The sequence below is a fragment of the Helianthus annuus genome, chromosome 9, assembly GCF_002127325.2.
Source record: "Helianthus annuus cultivar XRQ/B chromosome 9, HanXRQr2.0-SUNRISE, whole genome shotgun sequence".
In the NCBI taxonomy this organism is placed as follows: domain Eukaryota; kingdom Viridiplantae; phylum Streptophyta; class Magnoliopsida; order Asterales; family Asteraceae; genus Helianthus; species Helianthus annuus.
The window spans coordinates 98,911,079-98,934,247 of NC_035441.2; the positions used below are offsets into that span (position 1 = coordinate 98,911,079).

The following is a 23,169-nucleotide window of genomic DNA, read 5'->3' on the forward strand; positions in this document are numbered from 1 at the left end:
TTATCTATCACCTAGAAAAGCAGTTTTGTGGTCCTTACTTCCCTACACACTATACTAGTGTATCACTTGGTCTCTGGCTCATACTGGGCCTCAAAATATTGTCTGTCTATGTACTGAACATCGTCAGTATTTTTTTTGTTTGTCTAATAATGGTGCCAATTCTGTTCTGTGCATTATTAGCACTATATCGTGTTGCATGTAGCAACGAATTTGAAATGCCATTGTATGCATATAACAGTAATCAAAAATTCATTTGTCTTGTAAACTAGATCATGCACAATTATTACAGTACAGATTACTGTTTAATTAGTGTACGGAATGTACAGAAAAGTGACGGTTGTCACATATCATTTGGTATTAGAGCTTTTGGTTTTCAAATGGCTCTACGTGGAAAAGAAGAAACTTTCGTTCGTAGATTCGCAGCCGGAGGCAACGACGGAGTTCCTTTTAATTCGCGAGGATATGGTGATCATTCTTGTAGATTCGCCGCCCGAGGCAACGAGATTGTGGACATTGAAAACTTTCGTGAATCATGTGATGGTTATCATCCCCGTAGATTCGCCGCCCGAGGCAACGAGGATCCTGACCTTATCTATGATTCTTCTCCCGTATTTGATGAGTATGAGGATGATGTGTGGTATGCTTGGGCAACCAGTGGTTCATATCGTTGTGGTTTCGATGAAGCCGTGAGACTGAATGAGAATTCCTTGAGTCCAAAGATCGCAGGAGTTGAAACGGGTCCGTCGATGGGATTGAACGGAAAATCCGTAAATAAAGAGAAGACAGAATGTACAAAGGTTCCAGCGGCTATTTTCGTTGATCTTTTTTCCGGTGACGAAATCATTATCGGAGGTGGGGCGGTAAGTTCTGGCGGTGAATTGCAAAGCATGGTAAGTACAGGTGGTGATGTGCCGTATTTAGAAGTCCCAATATTTCAGCCACCAACTAAGGAAATTTTGAATTTTGAAGTGCACAAGATATCATCTCCTATGAATTTGGGATTTCAAATCAATGGTGATCTTGCGGAATTAAATAATGGAATAAACATTCAAATTGAAGAGAATATTTTGGTTGCTATAGATAAGGATAATTTTGATGGAAGTGAGGTATGCATGCAAGATAATGGTACACGTGGACCTGCCAATTCAAGTAGCTTGCATGGGAAAATAAAAGATGTCCACGTAGGTAATATTACCATCCAACAAGGTCATCTAATTATTCCTAAGGGTGGGCCTCACAAAATTGGTGAAAACATTTCTTTTGAAGCAAATAATGATAAAGTGGACATGGGCTTATTTGTGAATGTATTTTTTGCTAACAACAATCGTCTAGTAGATTGTGGGCCACAAGATCAGATGGTAAGAAACGATTGCGAATGGCCCATTACTACTACTTTCGTTGAGATTAATTCACTGACTTCAAAAATTGCCACAATAAATTGTTTAGTTGGAGTTGAATTGTTTGAGCGGGTCAAATCTATAGCGAACAACAAACATCACGATGTTCCCTTTGATCCAGGTGGTACAAGTGCGGAGTCGGGCAAAACGATTCGTAAAGTTGAGCTGTTTAAGTGGGTCGTGGTGATAATAAATCGGAATTGGGTTGATGTTCCCTTTGATCCGGGTGGCTTTGGTTCGAAGACAAAACTCGAGGACGAGTTTTTTTTTTTTGAAGAGAGGGAGTATGATGCAGAGCATATCTTTTATTAAAATTCAAATTTCCTAATTTATCTTTTTTACTTGTGTAGTATAAGTAGGGTATTTAGGGTATATTGTGTTTCAGTTTTTGGTTGATTATTATTCAGTTTATGAAATTTGACGTTTGTCAAGAAAACCTTTATGGTTTCGGTCTTTGATTAATCGATTGTTCTTGAGCCATTTGAGTACGCTTCCAATCCGTATCAGTTTATGTGGGTCTCTCACAATTGATTGAAACAATGCTCGATCATGCCCATTTAGGAAATTGATCATCCTGATTTTCCATTGGGGGTACTCCTCTCTGACCAAAGTCGGAGGCTTTGACATAGAACCAATGTTGAAAGCATTATTCTAGGTTTGAAAGTTTGCTATTTTTAGTATATGAGATGGATATCAAAAAAATATAAGCAGTTGATGTTTTGAAAATAATTTATTCAATCTGCTCTGATATCAATTGTTGATCCCAAATAAAGATACCCAAAAACTTAATATGGCAAATAGATTTCAACAAATAGGAAAATATTGTGCGGAACTAGAAATCAAACTTTCAAGAAACAACTTACAGAATTTCCAAGTATATTAATGACTTTGTAAAACAAAGTATTGACTGTTACAAAATGAATGCTTAAAGAATTCCGTGTGAAGGGTAATGGAGTTTGTGGTGTGTGTATTAAATGTTTAGCTCAACTCATTTAACCTTCTGGGTTGACATCTCTAGTTATAGAGAGTCTGGATCATGAATAAAATTTGTTTATTCATGCACTTGCTCTGCACAAAGTGACTTTTTAGCATATTCATTGAATCGGTTATTGCCAACTTGCTACTTTTGAGTTGTGTCAGGGCTTATCTCTAAGACAAGTTGGTCCACCAAAATTTCTGATGACTAGCTTACCAGAATTCTGATGAAATTGATCATCAGAAATTCTGATGAACAGACTTACCAGATTCTGATGATGAATACCAGATTTATCATTAGACTTCATCAGAATGGTCTTGCCTGATTGTCTTTTCTGTCTTGATCACTTCCTGATACTTAGTTTAAGATATGTCCTTCATTTCTTCTTGTCAAGCTATCATGTAGGCACATTTTTAGTGATATTCCTTGACTGTATCTTTAGCGTATGATCAGGTTGATCATCTTTTTCTTCATTATTTACATAAAAGTTTCCTAACAGTTAGAAGGCAAGGACACCGCCAAATTGATATGTCTTAACTTAAAGGACAATTAGTGTAATTTTGTAGTTAAATAACACTATCCGAAGAACATTTAAACATAGAAGGGTGTAAAGTGCAATTTAGCCTTATTTTTAAAACTATGATTTATTTTTAAAGTACTTAAATAATAAAAAAAATGATATTGTCAAATTGTCAAAAGAAATTAAGATGTAACATGATTAATGAATGGTGTTGAACCCACATGCCTGACTCACGTGAACTATAGTGAAATTGTAATATAATTAATATTTTGTAATTACATATTTGATATGTTGACATTTTAAAATTGAAATGCAATAAATGGGAATATTCAATTTAACTTTTATTCGTGATTTCTTGTTTTACTTTTTTAATAGAATTAAATGCCATTTTAGTCTCTATGGTTTAGGCAGTTTTGTCAGTTTAGTCAAAACGTTTCATTTTTAACCTGTGAGTCCAAAAAGTTTTCAGCATTGTCATTTTAATCCAGCCGACTAACTCCATCCATTTTTTAATGTTAACTCGAAGGGCATTTTCATCCTTTTCCTAATTGTTTATTTATATTCATATATAATTTATTTATTTGTTTATTTTTGTTATCAAGTTTTCAACCATATTAACCCAACTCTGTTCCACCTCAGGCACATATGCTCTATCTCTCTGTAACTATGAACACCACCACCATCACCAAGAATTATTATCCCCACCACCACCTCTATCCAATAACCACCACCACCACCTCTATCAGACAACCACCACCACTATCTATATTCGGCCATCACCACCAGCCCCTATGTTTGGCCACAAAATTCATCCTCACCACAAAATTCAACCAGCCCCTATGTTTGACCACATATGTCCGGCGACCAACATCACCATCAATTTCCGACCACCATCCCATGCCACACTAATGTTTGCAAAAAAAAAATGTTTCTCTACATAAAAAAAAATCAATTATTTGCAAAACCCCAACAGGAAAAATAAATTAGGAGCCGCACCAGATCTCGATCGTCTTGTTTTTATTACGGTGAAGGATCATAGTCGCATTAGCACCATCGGTTTTGGTCAGATCTGAACGATTTTGTGTGGAGACAAGGGTTGTGAGGGATGGCTATGGGCGGTGGTGGTTAGAGGTTGTGGCTATGTGCGGTGGTGGTTAGAAGTTGTGACTGGTAGTGGTGATTAGAAGTGATGGCCGACAATGGTAATTAGCGGTTGTGGTAGATGTGTGGTGGCTGTGGTGTTTGGTGGTGGTGTTTGCCATTTTAGGTTTTCAAAAGCTAGTGTAGATAGATAAAGTGAAAGTGCAGATGAATATGATGTTTGGGATTTGTTTTAAAGTTTTAATTAAAATAATAGAAGAAATGACAAAATTGCCCTTTGACTAACTGAGGTCATTGGATGAGGTTAAGTCGGTTGGACTAAAATGGCAATGCTAAAAACTTTTTGGACCCACAGGTTAAAAATAAAACATTTGGACTAAACTGGCAAAACTGACCAAACCATAAGGACTAAAATGGCAATTAACTCTTTTTAATATTATTTATCCATATGAATAGAAAGTTTGGATGAATAGTGTCATGATATGATAGTATATTAATTATCGAGAATAAGAAAAGTCATGAAATGTTAAAATTGTAAGAAAGCTCCATGAAAGCTGTTTTTTTATTATTCTTTATATATCTAAGGTTAGGTATTTAACCAATCAAATTACATAAAAACAACTTACATCTATATATAAATGAGATGGATTTGGGCTAGGTGGCATTTGTATTTGGTCATCTTGGCTGATGTGGCAATTTAGTTTAGGAGGGAAATCCCATTTTGCTTTCTACATTCACGATTCCAAGAAAAAAGAGGCGGGATCCGAAATGTGTTGGGTCGGGTTTTTTGAATTCGGGTCATAGTATATATTTCCTTTTTTTTCCTCATTCTTCTTGCACACACTTTACAAACCCTAAAAAACTAAGTTGCATCCTCTCTCCTATCACCACCACCAAGATCCTCAATTCTAAACCATAGCCAAACCTCTGCAACATCATCTTCTTCACACAAATCAATCCTATTTAACCAATCAAAGGTATGTTTCTATGTTTTTGATTTTATTGTTTCTGATTTCTTTGTTTTACGATTGTAATCTACACAATCGATCCTAAATCTGCTTTATTTATGTTATTCAATTCTATAGAAACTTGATTTTATAAAGATTGTGTCGAATGCTATTAACTTCTTCTTTGTCCTAAACTTTGTAGATCTGATCATAAAAATTGAAGGTATGTTGTTTTAATTTGTTGTTTATCTATTGTGTATCTTTAATCAAGCGATTGAACATTTATCTTTTTGTTTTTTTTTTGCAAACAAAATCAAGATCAGAGGTTTTATTATCATCATCTACATTTATCAAAGTTACTGATTTTTGTTGATTTTGTTTTTCATGTGGAACCCTAAATCTTGGATAAAATCGGACTCCGATCATTCGTGAAACAACAGAGGTTAGTTAAATGTTATAGTTGTTTTCTTTTTTTTTTAAGTTTGTGTAGGTTTGATTTTATCCTTTCTGTTCGGTATTTTTTTTCAAAAATTAATAACATATGTTCTGAATGTTTTATGGTTTGTTTTTCTCATGGTAAACCCTCAATATTTTGTGACAATTGGACTCGAATTGTTCGTCGACCAAAACAGGTTAGTTCAGTTTTGTTGGTGTTGTTTGTTTTTTGATATGTATAGTCTTTCTTTTTTATTTTTGTCTTTAGGCGTTAATTTGAAATTTTATGTGATTATCTTTTGAAGTTCTTATGGTTTGTTTTGTGAGTTATAATTTTTTGTATTTAGTTATAATTTTTGTATTTAATTAGTTTTTAATTCTTTAAATATGTCTTTAATTTCTTTTTAAATCTGTTTTTGTTTCTATAAATAGATTAGTGTTGTTAAAGATGATTTTTTTATTCGAAATTATGATTCGGTTTCTGTAAATAGACTTTGTTTCTATAAATATATTACCGTTATATTTTTTTAAACAATGGTTACTTCCATTGCAGTTATGGATCATGAAAACAACGCTCCTTCGTTGTTAAAGTTGATTGAGGACTATGATCCTATATTTTTCGAATTGTTCGTCGACCAAAAATAGGTTAGTTCAATTTTGTTGTTTGTTTTTTGATATGTATAGTCTTTCTTTTTTATTTTTTTCTTTAGGTGTTAATTTGAAATTTTATGTGATTATCTTTTGAAGTTCTTATGGTTTGTTTTGTGAGTTATAATTTTTTGTATTTAGTTATAATTTTTGTATTTAGTTAATTGTTAATTCTTTAAAGATGTCTTTAATTTCTTTTTAAAGTTGTTTTTGTTTCTATAAATAGATTAGTGTTGTTAAAGATGATTTTTGTATTCGAAATTATGATTCGGTTTATGTAAATAGACTTTGTTTCTATAAATAGATTACCGTTATATTTTTTTAAAACAGTGGTTACTTCCATTGCAGTTATGGATCATGAAAACAACGCTCCTTCGTTGTTAAAGTTGATTGGGGACTATGATCATATATTTTTGGTATGTTTCTTAAGTTTTCAGTTTTGTGCACACAATAAGTTACTGCAACTTATATGTTTTTTTTTTTGTTTCGATTGATAGGAAATACCGTATGATTTTGCAACCTTATTGTGGGGAGAACAACTTCCATATGTCAATGTCTTAAAATTATTGATGATGATTTATCGTGAGTCATTTAGTTATAATTTTTGTATTTAGTTAGTTGTTAATTCTTTAAAGATGTCTTTAATTTCATTTTTAAAGTTGTTTTTGTTTCTATAAACAGATTACTGTTGTTAAAGATGATTTTTGTATTCGGAGTTATGATTTGGTTTCTTTAAATAGACTTTGTTTCTATAAATATATTACCATTATATATTTTTTAAAACAATTGTACTTCCTTTGCAGTTATGGATCCTAAAAACAACTCTCATTCGTTGTTAAAGTTGATTGAGGAATATGATCCTATATTTTTGGTATGTTTCCTTAGTGATTTGATTTTTAAATTTTAAATTTTGAAATCAATCATTATTTTTAATTTAAATTTTGAAGTAAACCATTATTTTGTTTGATTTTAAATTTACAATTACGAAGTCAATTATTATTTTAAATCTAAATTTGAAAGTTTTCCATTAATGTGTTTGATTTTAAATTTTGAATCTGTAAATTGAATTTAAATTTGAAAGGTTAGACTTTCCTAATAAGTTTGCTTGATTTACGGGATTGGATATTAGTGATTTGATTTTCAGATTTTAAATTTTAAATTTTGAAGTCAATAATTATTTTAAATTTAAATTTTGAAGTAAATAGACTTTGTTTCTATAAATAGATTACCGTTATATTTTTTTAAAACAGTGGTTACTTCCTTTGCAGTTATGGATCATGAAAACAACGCTCCTTCGTTGTTAAAGTTGATTGAGGACTATGATCCTATATTTTTCGAATTGTTCGTCGACCAAAAACATGTTAGTTCAGTTTTGTTGTTGTTGTTTGTTTTTTGATATGTATAGTCTTTCTTTTTTATTTTTTTCTTTAGGTGTTAATTTGAAATTTTATGTGATTATCTTTTGAAGTTCTTATGGTTTGTTTTGTGAGTTATAATTTTTTGTATTTAGTTATAATTTTTGTATTTAGTTAATTGTTAATTCTTTAAAGATGTCTTTAATTTCTTTTTAAAGTTGTTTTTGTTTCTATAAATAGATTAGTGTTGTTAAAGATGATTTTTGTATTCGAAATTATGATTCGGTTTATGTAAATAGACTTTATTTCTATAAATAGATTACCGTTATATTTTTTTTTAAAACAGTGGTTACTTCCATTGCAGTTATGGATCATGAAAACAACGCTCATTCGTTATTAATGTTGAGTGGGGACTATGATTCTATATTTTTGGTATGTTTCTTAAGTTTTCAGTTTTTGTGCACACAATAAGTTATTGCAACTTATATTTTTTTTTTTTTGTTTTGATTGATATGAAATACCGTATGATTTTGCAACCTTATTGTGGGGAGAACAACTTCCATATGTTAATGTCTTAAAATTATTGATGATGATTTATTGTGAGTCATTTAGTTATAATTTTTGTATTTAGTTAGTTGTTAATTCTTTAAAGATGCATTTAATTTCATTTTTAAAGTTGTTTTTGTTTCTATAAACATATTACTGTTGTTAAAGATGATTTTTGTTTTCGGAATTATGATTCGGTTTCTGTAAATAGACTTTGTTTCTATAAATAGATTACCATTATATATTTTTTAAAACAGTGGTTACTTACTTTGCAGTTATGGATCCTAAAAACATATCTCATTCGTTGTTAAAGGTGATTGAGGAATATGATCCTATATTTTTCGTATGTTTCCTTAGTGATTTGATTTTTAAATTTTAAATTTTGAAGTCAATCATTATTTTAAATTTAAATTTTAAAGTAAACCATTATTGTGTTTGATTTTAAATTTACAATTACGAAGTCAATTATTATTTTAAATCTAAATTTGAAAGTTTTCTATTAATGTGTTTCATTTTAAATTTCGAATCTGTAAATTGAATTTAAATTTGAAAGGTTAGACTTTCCTAATAAGTTTGCTTGATTTACGGGATTAGATATTAATGATTTGATTTTCAGATTTTAAATTTTAAATTTTAAATTTTAAATTTTGAAGTCAATCATTATTTTAAATTTAAATTTTGAAGTAAATAGACTTTGTTTCTATAAATAGATTGCCGTTATATTTTTTTAAAACAGTGGTTACTTCCTTTGCAGTTATGGATCATGTAAACAACGCTCCTTCGTTGTTAAAGTTGATTGAGGACTATGATCCTATATTTTTCGAATTGTTCGTCGACCAAAAACAGGTTAGTTCAGTTTTGTTGTTGTTGTTTGTTTTTTGATATGTATAGTCTTTCTTTTTTATTTCTTTCTTTAGGTGTTAATTTGAAATTTTATGTGATTATCTTTTGAATTTCTTATGGTTTGTTTTGTGAGTTATAATTTTTTTGTATTTAGTTATAATTTTTGTATTTAGTTAATTGTTAATTCTTTAAAGATGTCTTTAATTTCTTTTTAAAGATGTTTTTGTTTCTATAAATAGGTTAGTGTTGTTAAAGATGATTTTTGTATTCGAAATTATGATTCGGTTTATGTAAATAGACTTTGTTTCTATAAATAGATTACCGTTATATTTTTTTTAAAACAGTGGTTACTTCCATTGCAGTTATGGATCATGAAAACAACGCTCCTTCGTTATTAATGTTGATTGGGGACTATGATTCTATATTTTTGGTATGTTTCTTAAGTTTTCAGTTTTGTGCACACAATAAGTTATTGCAATTTATATGTTTTTTTTGTTTCGATTGATAGGAAATACCGTATGATTTTGCAACCTTATTGTGGGGAGAACAACTTCCATATGTTAATGTCTTAAAATTATTGATGATGATTTATCGTGTGTCATTTAGTTATAATTTTTGTATTTAGTTAGTTGTTAGTTCTTTAAAGATCCCTTTAATTTCATTTTTAAAGTTGTTTTTGTTTCTATAAACAGATTACTGTTGTTAAAGATGATTTTTGTATTCGGAATTATGATTCGGTTTCTGTAAATAGACTTTGTTTCTATAAATAGATTACCATTATATATTTTTTAAAACATTGGTTAACTTACCTTGCAGTTATTGATCCTAAAAACATCTCTCATTCGTTGTTAAAGGTGATTGAGGAATATGATGCTATATTTTTCGTATGTTTCCTTAGTGATTTGATTTTTAAATTTTAAATTTTGAAGTCAATCATTATTTTAAATTTAAATTTTGAAGTAAACCATTATTGTGTTTGATTTTAGATTTTCAATTTCGAAGTCAATTATTATTTTAAATTTAAATTTGAAAGTTTTCTATTAATGTGTTTTATTTTAAATTTTGAATCTGTAAATTGAATTTAAATTTGAAAGGTTAGACTTTCATAATAGGTTTGCTTGATTTACGGGATTAGATATTAGTGATTTGATTTTCAGATTTTAAATTTTGCATTTTCAAGTCAATCATTATTTTAAATTTAAATTTTGAAGTAAACCATTATTGTGTTTGAATTTAAATTTTGATTGCTTTGAAATCTTGATGATTTTTATGAGATGCTTTGACTATATTATTTGTAATTTTAGGGATGCTTCGAGTCTTCGACTATTATTTTTGTACTCGAGTTGCATATCTAATTCAAATTGTGTTTTGTATTTTTAGGTGAAGAGCTTCTTTCAGACTCCTTCCCCTACAAGGAACTCTTGAATGAGATCCTATGAGAAGTTGAAGGAAAGTTATATCTTGCACCGTTCTTTATCTATATCTATATATCTATATATCTTAAATGGGATCCTATGGGAAATTGATCTCTATTCGATTCACTGATGTATATTTTTCTCCTCACCATTTTGTTCCGTTAATCAACTCATGTGTGCTCTTATGTTTGATACCCGATCTTAATCCAGTGATTAACATCCGCTTGGGTAACCCAATCTGAGTGTGATTTTTTTCGTTAACGATTCAGGTAAAATTCCCGATTTGGGTTTTCTGCAAGGCTAATCATCTAAATTAATTTGTTATTTTTATGGTTTACCATTGCATAAGTTAGTATAATTTGTTGACAAAGTTTTGTTTTGGGGGATAGTAGTCATAAATTGAGTAATATTCAAGGTTTATGTGTTTTTATTTTGATTCATTAGGTGTTTATTTTGGATGGTCCGGGGTTTTTGGCTGCAACTATGTTGGACAGAGATATGCTTGCTATGGCTGGAAACAACATTGTTATGCTTGATTTTAAATTTTAAATTTTGAAGTCAATCATCATTTTAAATTTAAATTTTGAAGTAAACCATTGTTGTGCTTGATTTTAAATTTTCAATTACGAAGTCAGTTATTATTTTAAATTTAAATTTGAAAGTTTGCCATTAATATGTTTGATTTTAAATTTCGAATCTGTAAATTGAATTTAAATTTGAAAGGTTAGACTTTCCTAATAAGTTTGCTTGATTTATGGGATTGGATATTAGTGATTTGATTTTCAGATTTTAAGTTTTAATTTTTGAAGCCAATCATTATTTAAAATTTAAATTTTGAAGTAAACCATTATTGTGTTTGATTTTAAATTTTGAATGCTTTGAAATCTTGATGTTTTTTTATGAGATGCTTTGACTATATTATTTGTAATTTTAGGAATGGTTCGAGTCTTCGACTATTGTTTTTGTACTCGAGTTGCATATCTAATTCAAACTGTGTTTTGTAATTTTTGGTGATAAACTTCTTTCAGACTCCTTCCCTTACAAGGAACTCTTGAATGGGATCCGATGAGAAGTTGAAGGAAAGGTATATCTTGCACATTTCTTTATCTATATCTATATATCTATATATCTTGAATGGGATCCTATGGGAAATTGATCTCTATTCGATTAACTGATGTATATTCTTTTCCTCACCATTTTGTTCCGTTAATCAACTCATGTGTGCTCTTATGTTTGATACCAGATCTTATTCCAGTGATTAATATCCGCTTGAGTAACCCAATCTGAGTCTGATTTTTTTCGTTAACAATTCAGGTAAACTTTCTCGATTTGGGTTTTCTGCAAGGCTAATCATCTAAATTAATTTGTTATTTTTATTGTTTACCATTGCATAAGTTAGTATAATTTGTTGACAAAGTTTTGTTTTGTGGGATAGTAGTCATAAATTGAGTAATATTCAAGGTTTATGTGTTTTTATTTTGATTCATTAGGTGTTTATTTTGGATGGTCTGGAGTTTTTGGCTGCAACTATGTTGGACAGAGATATGCTTGCTATGGCTGGAAATTGGTACCATGTCGGTTGGTTTTGCTTGGCAAGGTTAGACTTTCCTAATAAGTTTGCTTGATTTACGAGATTAGATATTAGTGATTTGATTTTCAGATTTTAAATTTTAAATTTTAAATTTTAAATTTTAAATTTTGAACTCAATCATTATTTTACTTTTTTAGCTAATAGTTTGATTGACTCGGTTGTTAGATTTGTGACGATGCGTCGGACAAACAACATTGGAATAAGATACAACCTTGAGCCTTGGCAAGTTAACACATTAGTTAGGGTTATGAAGTTTTTCATGGCACTGACACATTATTGAGCAGTAGCGCATCAGTGTAGGATCGGATTCTGACCTAAACGAGTTGTTCAGAGGCTTTCTCCTTGGTTTCAGGTGCGGAATAACAAGAAACTAAGGTAGAAATAGCACGCAGATCACTTTAACTACTTGTTTTATTGATTTGACGCTGATTACACTTCAAATCTCGCACCGGCAGAACTTCGGCACGTTTTCACTAACTGTTCTAACTGTTACTACTCAAATCGCTCATAAGGGTATATATAGGCCTCTGGGACCGCTTATTGGACAGGCCCAATAAGCGGCCCATACATGTCATTGGAGCGGTCCAGACAATATGTCCACTCGAGCGGTCCAAGTTGTTTGCTGTTCGAGCGGTTCAGTCCACTAACCGTTCGAGCGGTTCAGCCCATTAATGACCTAATGAGCGATCCAGCTTGCCTAATTCTATACAATCACTATTTCTCGTATTTCGTACATTTTACAACCATTCCTATTCTAAGACTCGAACGAAGATGTAGTCGACAGACAACTGCACCAACAGACTCCCCCTTGAATGTTGACGGAATCTTCAGTGAGAGTCTTCAACAAGACATTCTCGGATATTGTTCGGTCTTCTTCAAGAAATCTGCCTGGATCTTTCTTTCTTTGACTATAACTTTCATCAGACTCCCCCTATCACCCTGCTAGGATAGTCGTCTGGGATTTGTTACCACCATAGAAATTATCTCCTGGCTTTTTCTGTTCAGCTCATCATCTGCATCATCTGCATACATCTCAAACACTCTATCATAAACAAATAAAGTTGTGATTCAACTTAATGAATCAACAAATCATTTGAGAATTTTTACAAATTAAACACTGATCACAAATTTGAAACATTCCGATTTCTAATTCAAATTAATGAATCATTTTAAACATTTCAAATGACTTAACCAACCTGTCTGTTCATCAAGTTTAGCCTTTGAGATTTTGAAAATCAGCTCTTCACCATCAGTTGTCGAAAATCTTTTTGGATTTTTCAAAATATGAAATGTAAACTCAAAGACAGAAATTTAAATGCAAAACAAACATATTTTTGTGAGTTTGTGCAAGAGGATCATATCAGTTTTGAGACGCATCACAAGCACCGTTAAGCTTCTAATCGTTTTAAGTTCTAAACGATTCACGTAGATTGACGATATATTTGTCCTCTTAAATTTTCATACAATTTTCAATCTATTCAGGATACTATTTAGGCGTTTTATGAACTTAGATCAATTCATGTGTCCCACCTCTTGAATATACTCCCATATCCAGAATCCCAATATTCAGTCTTACAGGTATGAACACTACAATGATGTCTGTACATAAATTAGGGGAAAAATGCGAGAACTGAGGGATCTCAGGTCAGAACTTCCGTTCAGCAGAGAGATATCAGCTTCGACTTAGCAGTGTGTCCCCTTTAGAGGATCTTTTCAGCTACAACAGATGATTATCAATTTTATTGTCTAATCAACTGAGGGCTTTATGCTATATTTCAAGCATTTTATGGAAAGTATTAGCCAAGGACTAGGTCAGAACTACCGTTCAGCAGAAGTCCCGGAATAATACCCCAGACATCATAGAGTATAAACACCTAGTATATCAGAATATGAGACCTTTCAAACGAGATTTCAGGGGTTACCTATATATCCAAGTAGTGTTCCCCACGAATTTCATAAGTTTGAAATCTTAGGTTTATATCCCGAATAAATCTACTAAATGTACAAAAACCTATCATCACATCATTAGTGAGACCGTTTATCACATTTTACATTACATTTCTTTAGCATGCTGTGATAGTCCAACTGATTTACTATCATGTCCTCTTGTTTCGCAACAAAACTCATTTTTACAATTTTTCAATGTTTTTTACATTTTCAAATTTTCTAATTTTTTTAAAAATTTTTCTCCCCCTAAAATCAAAATATGTTTCAATTTTGATTTTCTGGGAAAATTTGAAACAAACTGTACAAACTTGACAACCTGATGAGAATCACTTCAATTCTCTATCCACCTAGCATAAACAATCAGAACTCCCCCTCATAACAAACTATTTTCCCATTGTGATTTCAAAACACTTAAGTTTGTTTTAATCAAAATGGTTTTTCCGGAAAACTTAGTTTGTTTACCAAACAGTTTAGGTACGGGGTTACTTCATCATCTTGTTTTCTACACAAAAGTAGGAAAATCCAAGTACAAGTTAATGTCCTTGATTTACCATATGCAGTCCAGAATCCTCTGTACCACTTGTAAAACATTCACAAACACAACCAAACCTCTTTACCGTTTGCATGATTGACGTTACCGAATAAAATTCAAGAAAGATGCCGATTCATGATCCACGATACCATCTTGGGATCTCCGGCAAGTCAGATTTTTCTATTTGAAAAGTTTCACCCAAGCCTGACCAGCCTTGGGTGATTTTGAATTCTTATTCAACAATGGTGGAAAATTTTTCTCATCCATTGTTAAACTAGAATTCTCGACCTTTACCTCAACACATGGCTCCTCTGGCTTTACCATTCCAGAATCATTTCCTGAATGTGGCTTGTCTGACTGTAATGAGTCAGATTCATCGCCGACATGTGGCTCCTTTGTTTCCGAAGAAACAGATTCATCGCCAGGAAGTAAAAACTTCACTTTCTTCTTTTTCTCCTCTTTTGTCCTCAGATTTGCATCTGATGAATTCAACTTGTTTGACTTTGCAGTTGAGGGAGTTGATTCATCAGCACTCTTCTTTGATCTGTCGGATGAACCTGAGGACAAAATTCTCTCTAAATACTCTCTCGCTTTCTTTCTCTTCTTTCTCAGTCGGTCTTTCTGCCCCTGAGACAGTTTCACTTTTGTTTCTTGAACTTTAGGTTCTTTGACCTTCTGTTCTTTGACATTTTGGCCTGAAGCTTTCAATTCTTTGGGCTTGACAACAACTGGTTTCTTCTTTGCCATTTTCTGAGAATTGGCTCTCAATCTGTTATTCGATCTTCTTGAGCAATCTCTGGCAATGTGACCTTTAATATTGCAGTTATAGCACCTCCTGGTCTCATAACTCCAGTACTGGCAGTTAACAGCAATGTGTCCGTGATAGCCGCAGCTGTAGCACATTTTGTTATCATACCAGTTACCACCGTTGTTCCAAACATTCAAGTCGTAACACTGTTTGGCCTGGTGGTATTCCTTCCTCACATTTCCTGGATTTGACGCTTTAGCACTGTGGTCTGACCTGCACCACTTATTACCAACAATTTTTGAATTTTCATTTTTTACTTTTTGTAATTTTTGTTTTTGATTGGATGATCGACCCGATGAACTTTTATTATCTTTTTGTTTCTGTTCTGCTTTCTTCTTCAAAGACTTTTGCTTAGAGCATTCACCTTTTTCAGTTGATTGCAGAACAGTTTTCTGAAATTTTTCTTTCAACTTTAAAAACAATTTTTGTTTTTCTTTTTTAACATTTTCATCATCAGGTGTCTCATCACAATCTTCAACTTTAACAGAGTCAAAGTTTGTGACTACGTCACTTATTGGAACTGAATTGATCGGTTTTGGACAAGGAATATTCAACTTGTCAGATTTAGTCGCAAAACTGATCAATTTCTTCTCAAGTTCATCTATCTTGATCCTGGAATTCTTAGCTTCTTCCTCAAGCTGAGATATTCTCTCAAGATGAGACTTGATGGAATTTTCATTCTCAACCTTCAAATTTTCAAGAACAGATGTTTTATCTTCCAGAACTTTTATATGTTCTTGAAATTTTGATTCATTCGCTTTCAAGTTCTTGTTTTCCAACTTGATCCAGAAATCTTCATCTTCTGATAATTTCTGTTTACTTTCAATCTCTTTTTCCAACTCTTTGATTCTCATTTGAGCATATTCACCTTCTTTTTCAAGTTTGATAATTTTCTGAAGATGGGAATTTATCATTTTCTGTTTTTCAATGTTGTTTTTACTGAACACATTTCTCCCATCTTCAAGAATTTTCATTTGCTCTTCAAATTCTTGATTTTTCAAAGTTAAACAGTTAAAATCATTTAACAGTTTGTCATTTTCTGTTTTTAGTTTCTCACAGTTTTCATGTAACCAAAGAATCTGGTTTTCAGCAGCGTGCTTCTCGTTGTTCAGCTTTTTGACTTCAGATGCCAAACTTGTCATGTCTTTCACGAGTTTGTCATTATCAGTCTTGACGTTATCGCATTTTGAGCACTTTGTTTCATTCTTCACCGATTCTTCAGCTTTTGGACTTTCTTTTTCCTTTGCTATGTATGTACCTGCACAAAACATTTTAACGAAATCAAGAGGATTTCCATTATTATCAATATAACAACCTCTCTTAAAATCGTATTTCATCACATGTTTTGCCCTGATACATTTGCCAATCCTTTTGATCATCTCCTCAAACACATCTAAACTCAGATCTAGCACATTATTTTCCAAAACCTTGATCATTTCTTTCTTTTTCTTTCTGGTTTCAAATTCATGATCTCTAAGTTTGCTGATGAATTGATTTAGAGGAAGTTTTGAAAAATTTGAGTCCTCCCTTAAATTTTTCAAACATTCACCCCATTCAATCGGTAATGCATCTGCAAACTTCTCTATCTTCTCAACATTTGACGGATATATCTCATGATCTTTCAAATAATTCAGTAAGACACTATATCGGTCTTTAAGATCATCCAATGTTTCGTCTTTCAGACACACAAAATATTTAAACCTTTTTGCCCATCCATCTTTGCTCACTTTTCTATAACCCTCATCTAGATATCCGTGGTGCCAATTATTAAATCTTTCGAAATAATAGTTCTCCTGTTCATCAAACATCATCGCCATGTTTCGCAAAAACTCGACACGTGTTTGTTGACAAATAAGCGAGCTAAATGTGACAGAAAAGCGAACCAAACAGCAATTGTGCCAAATAAGCGGTCCAGATAAGCGATCCGGATGACTATACGATCGAGCGATCCACTACCCGTCCGTATAAGCGATCCAAGAATTGTCCGCTCGAGCGGTTCAAGATCTGTCCGTTCGAGCGATTCCAGACGGTCCAAATAAGCGATCCACCACTCGTCCGTATGAGCGGTTCAAAGTAGTCCGAATAAGCGGTTCACAACAGTGAATTTGGAGCGGTCCAAGATCAATCCGACCGAATGAGCGGTTCACGATCCGTCCGGATGAGCGGTTCAAGAGCAATCCGACCGAATGAGCGGTCCACAATTTCAAATCCAATTTTGACCCACTTAAACTTCGAATTTTGATCTGAAACTTTCCAGGGTTTGTCACGATACTATTGCGCACAATCTGTGAGAATATGAGCGAATTCTGACCGTGAAATCTTCCCGAATCAGAAAAAGAAGGTGTAGAAGTAAGAAAAAGTGACGAAATCCGGCTAATTTCTGCAGAGAACCTCCTCCTGAGCTCTGATACCAATTGTAGGATCGGATTCTGACCTAAACGAGTCGTTCAGAGGCTTTCTCCTTGGTTTCAGGTGCGGAATAACAAGAAACTAAGGTAGAAATAGCACGCAGATCACTTTAACTACTTGTTTTATTGATTTGACGCTGATTACACTTCAAATCTCGCACCGGCAGAACTTCGGCACGTTTTCACTAACTGTTCTAACTGTTACTACTCAAATCGCTCATAAGGGTATATATAGGCCTCTGGGACCGCTTATTGGACAGGCCCAATAAGCGGCCCATACATGTCATTGGAGCGGTCCAGACAATATGTCCACTCGAGCGGTCCAAGTTGTTTGCTGTTCGAGCGGTTCAGTCCACTAACCGTTCGAGCGGTTCAGCCCATTAATGACCTAATGAGCGATCCAGCTTGCCTAATTCTATACAATCACTATTTCTCGTATTTCGTACATTTTACAACCATTCCTATTCTAAGACTCGAACGAAGATGTAGTCGACAGACAACTGCACCAACAATCAGGTTAGTGATATTAGACTTTGTGTCTTGAGAAATTTTGTATATTGATTGATGTTTGAAATTGATTGTGAGGTCTTTGATTGTGCATTGTATTGCTGATTGATATATGAGATTTTGTTGATTGGCATAAGGTATTAGATAAGATGTGTTTGAAGTTGTGAAGATGATTAAGTGAGACGTGTGTAACAGATATTAGTGAGTGCACAACACATTAGTTAGGGTTTTGAATTATTGATACAGGTTAGTGATGTTAGAGATTATGTTTTGAGAAAGTGTGTAGATTTATTGATGTCTGTGTTTGATTGTGACACCTTTGATTGCGCATGAAATTGCTGGTTATATGAGATTTTGTTGATTGTAGACAAATAAGTTTGAACAGAACTTATTAGATTCACATTTAAGTATAAAAAATGAGAGGTTGTTATAAACTGAATTATATACTAAACGAAAAACTGAAAGGAAAAGGAAAAAAAAAAACAATTTAACACAAAGAAAATGAGAGAGAGAGAGAGAGAGTTGCCACATTTTTTAAAACCAAAAATATAAGGTAACCATGCTTCTAAAATCTACTATACTTTTTAATAACATTTGGTGGAAAACTAGATGGAAGCTCCCCGCCGCGATGCGGCCGGGGGCCTACAAATTAAGACGCACACCCAACTAAACACAATCGATTAAGCATTCAAAAGCTGTAAATTATCAAATCATTATGATCTTATTGACCGTAAAAAACGTAGCAAATTTTCTCAACAATTTCAATCAGATTGTAAATCTATAATGATTACAGCTAAGTAATCTAAAAGCAATATGGGTTACTAATTCATAGTTGATAAAAAAATCTACAATGCAACATGGTTTACTAATTCACATTTGATAAAAAAAAAGATCTACAATCTTGCATAAATCTATTAAACAAACATGTAGCAAAACTCACATTCTCATGATGCGAATGTCGAAGAAGCTTAATCTCATGAAGCGTCCGCTTTGCATCCACACAATTATTGAAAGCATACGCAATCTTCTTCAATGAAACCATCTCATTCGTCTCTGAGTTCAGCATCAAACTGATCACAATCACAAAAATATACACATACCACATGATCCCATAAGCACTGCGTCCAATCAACATCCTACCCACAGTTAACAAAGAGAGTCGCAAACTGTTCTTGGGTTACGTACATTTATAAAATAGTAAAAAAGATACATTATAATCTAATTTTTTACCAATAAGCAACAAAACAAAAACATATTTTCTTTTATATATATCCTTATTTACCTGCTAATCAATATCAAACACACATACTGTTTTTTTAATCACATCGTCCCGTCGTGCCATTCTAGTTCTGCTGTTCACCCCCCAGCCCCTTCTGTCCATGATCAGAATTCCCCTTCTGATCATAAACATCATAAGCCACCAAGAATTCGCAAACTAACTGAAAACTTATACCTTTGTAGGAGTCTAATTGAATAACTGATTCTTTAGAAGTGATTTGTCGAGATCTATAGCAGATGGAGGCTGATGGTTCCCACTTGCATACAAAAAGTTTTGAGCTTGCCTGTAACAACTCTCACTAAAATCAATACTTAGTATGATAATTATCCAATAAGGAAACCCTAATTGAGACACCCAAGTGATTTTGCATAAACCCTAAAATTTCCAGAACAATCGGAATCAGGATCAGGGCCCCTAAAAACTCAGGGGGGGGGGGGGTAAAACCTAGCCAACGATTATCTAACTAATTCGTTGTCAAATTAGAATTTCGCAAAATTGTCAAGTCAGCAAGCCTAGTCCCGAACCCAGCTACCCTATAAATAGACTGCTTCTCTTACGGACCGTGAGGGATATGGCTTACGGTCCGTAAGCATGTCCAAAATTCGGGTATAAATAGCAGACTTTGGGACTGGATTCTGGGATGTGAAACGACGTAAAAACTCACTGTGTACGTCGAGTTATAGCAGAAACAATACAATTAACACACACGATTCACGAATCGCTGCCGCAATCAGGGTAATAACTCGATCGCTATTACGATTCAACGTCCGATCGATTATAACTATCCAACGATTGTTTGAGTGCTGCTCGAATTGAGCTTATACTTTGTTATTCGTCGTGATTTCGACTTGAATATTTGAGTATTGTCTGAATCCGGACTATGCTCTGTTATTCGTTGTGAATCCGTTGAATTGTTAAGTATTGCACCTTATTAATCGTTGTGAAGGTTAATCTCGTGAATTGTCGTAACTGCTGTATTAGTTACTAACCTAGTTTGTGTGCATTGATTGTTTAAATTAGGTTAATCAAGGCTAATCAGTAGGCTTATACACTGCTCGTTAAATCTGCAATGTGAGTCATTCTCTTTTTATCAACTGTTTTACAAAACTCCAAATTATTTTCAAAGTTATAATTACAGGGATTAAGTCTTTGTAATCACCAAATTATAGCCGGTATGTGGGGTTTTGTATACATTACTCGATAATCTTCACCATTGGACAACGAGTTAGCCAAGGGGTGATATGACCATAGTCACAGACACTATTGGACAACAGGAGGGCCAATGGGTCGAGTGACAAATACTGTGGGTAGTTGGTTGATATCAGAAACATTGTAATCGCTCTTAATACTGCAAATTATAACAACCATATTGTTTTTAGTAAAATGAATGATTCACTCAGTATTTCCCCGCTGACAAAACCTTTTTCAAACATGTTTCAGGTGATCTGTTGTGATCCAAGAAAAGTGCCGTGAAGCACTACAAGCTTAGAAAAGTGGCTCAATGTGAATAAATAAAGAAACATGTTTTGGAGAAATAAAGATTTCCCTGTGAAATCATCTTACTGTAAATTATGGGATTTTATCCCTAAACTTTATGTAATATATTAAACGGGCATTTTTAGTATTAAAAGATCCTGTATTAAAAGACTTCCGTTGTCGCCTAAATTAGATACTACGGGATTCCTGCCTCGCGGCTCTTGAACCGGGTCAAACCGGGGCCGAGGGCCGTGACATTGCCTCATCAGACTATTTGTATTCGCTTGTAATATTGTAAATTTCTTGTTAAAGGCGAATTTGTGGGATATTACAACCAAATTTCACTTATTTTGACTTGTAATATGACATTTTATCAGGCTAACCTTGAGGGAGAACATGTCGAAAGAGCTTTGTACAGTTTTCAGCATTGAAGCAACAATGAAGATGGCTTTCGCGACTTTAGTTTAAAATATCTCCATTGCATATGATATGCATACCCTGCCAACGTGATGACCAACCAAAATCACCTACGAAACTGAGTAGGAATACCAAAACCGAGTTATAATAGTTTGCGAATAAGCATTAGCTTAAAAAAGATGATTCATCGAAGTATATCTATTGCTGCTTTTATATTACAACGAACATCAATAAACAATAAAAATTATAAAGTATATATGTTGTAATTACAGGAATACATATTAATACTTATCATGGCAACTTTAAATATCCAAAGTCTTTTTAAAAGAACCAAATTAAGAAGGTGATAAACATTAATCATTAATTGAGAAAAATAGCTTTACCTTATGAACTAAAAAGATGTCACTTTCCTATACAGTGTTCTAAATTGGAGAAAACTTTCTGCAAGATTGGCCACAAAGTCAAACTTTGTAAACCCAATTTCAAATGTATGTCATGTTAAAAGTAAAAAGATACATAACTCCTCATATGGTGTTATTCAATAAACTATGAAAATCATAAAGAAATTATAATCAGCTAGAAAGCATCACATGCATCACTTAATGATAAGTAGGTTCCTAGCTGTGATGATTATGCAAGCATTCGAACAATACAAAGCATCAAAAAGAATTAAAAACACAAACAAATTAATACTGAAATCAAGATTGATGAACCTTAGAAGCTGGAGTAGAGAATTGACAATGAGGAATTTAGAAGATAGATAAGAGAAAGGAGAACACCACCGTCAAACCACCTACTAATAATCAATCAAAAATAGCAAAGGGTGAGATGAATAGAAAAGATTCAAAAGAAAAGCCCCAATCTTGAAAGTTGAAGAAAACCAACCCTCGTCCAGGCAAAGGCGGTGACGCCGCGTACACCATCTCCGTCGTCATCATCGCCTATCAATCGAGTGAGATCAGGTGGAGGAGTTGTTGATGAGAGTGAAGTAGGCGTCGGAGTGGATGCAGGAGCGATGGGAAGACGGAGAAGAGGGCGGTGGAAGATAGTTAGGGTTTCTATTGATGTTTTTGTGTCCTTCTCTCTCCCCTGCGATTTTGTGAGGACCTGATGATGGGTTTCCAGCATCAAAAAGTTAATGTACATATATCAATGCTCAAGGTACAAAGGTTTAGCTTGAAATACAATAGAAGCACAAGTTACAACAACTAATGCACCTTTTTGTTGCAAATTAGAGTATATATAAATGGACTATGTTGGGTAGGTAGTCAAATATGGTTTTTAGGGTCAAAACGACTCTGTTGGGTTGACTCGGGACACTTTTATGAAAAACTTTATGTTTTTGACCTTAATAAACCATTTTTGTAGATGACCAGTGTATATCTTTACTTAAGGAATTCTCCAAAGATCCAGAGCCGATTGTATCATAGAGCTGTGAAGTTGCTCTAAACATACTGGATTTTGAATGATCCGGCAAACCATTCGAGGTACTTGGAAGATTAAGTTTCGCTCATTTTATACGAAAAATGTATCGTGTTAAGAGCGATTAGTTTAATCTATGTTTTCTGCAGTACATCTTTATGTAGGCACCTCAATTGCAGGAGGCAGCATGATGGTTTCACTTTGTTGTGTGTTTTGTTACCATTGAGTACTAAATGGCATACATTTGGATAGAGTTTTTAATGATTTACTCAACATTATTATTTGAATGGTTTTTTAGTGTGTGTGTTTTATTTATTGATTAGCGTATCATATTAGGTATGAATGAATACCATTAGCAAGTCAGTTTAATGTCTTCAAAGTTAATGGATTTTTTTTTAATAAGCAAGTGATTATTTAAAAATGGGAACAATCAACACTATATTAATATCCATGTTATTAATTTGTTATATTTCGATTGGTCATGATTGTTAAAAAAATATATAATGTATATTTAATGAATAAAGTTTTTTTTGTTTATATTTTCTTATGTAAACTTTTAATTAATTTCTAAATTTAATTAAATGAGTTTGTTTTGTAGG

The 23,169-nt window shown here is 33.0% G+C and overlaps 2 long non-coding RNA genes across 4 annotated transcripts; one reads left to right on the plus strand and one right to left on the minus strand.

Moving 5' to 3' along the window:
- Positions 1-8,712: 8,712 nt before the first annotated feature.
- Positions 8,713-9,366, plus strand: LOC110874425. The gene is made up of 3 exons (XR_002555940.2): positions 8,713-8,771; positions 9,131-9,198; positions 9,277-9,366. It is a non-coding gene; the product is annotated as an uncharacterized LOC110874425 (long non-coding RNA).
- A 9,429-nt stretch (positions 9,367-18,795) lies between these two features.
- LOC110877951 lies at positions 18,796-22,252 on the minus strand. Of its 3 annotated transcripts, none has more exons than XR_004865941.1 (5): positions 22,034-22,252; positions 21,862-21,944; positions 21,115-21,266; positions 19,430-19,538; positions 18,796-19,046 (listed from the first exon to the last, which is right to left on the minus strand). It is a non-coding gene; the product is annotated as an uncharacterized LOC110877951 (long non-coding RNA). The 3 variants fall into 3 exon arrangements; XR_004865940.1 differs by having other exon boundaries at positions 18,796-19,112; XR_002557436.2 differs by having other exon boundaries at positions 18,796-19,538.
- Positions 22,253-23,169: the final 917 nt, after the last annotated feature.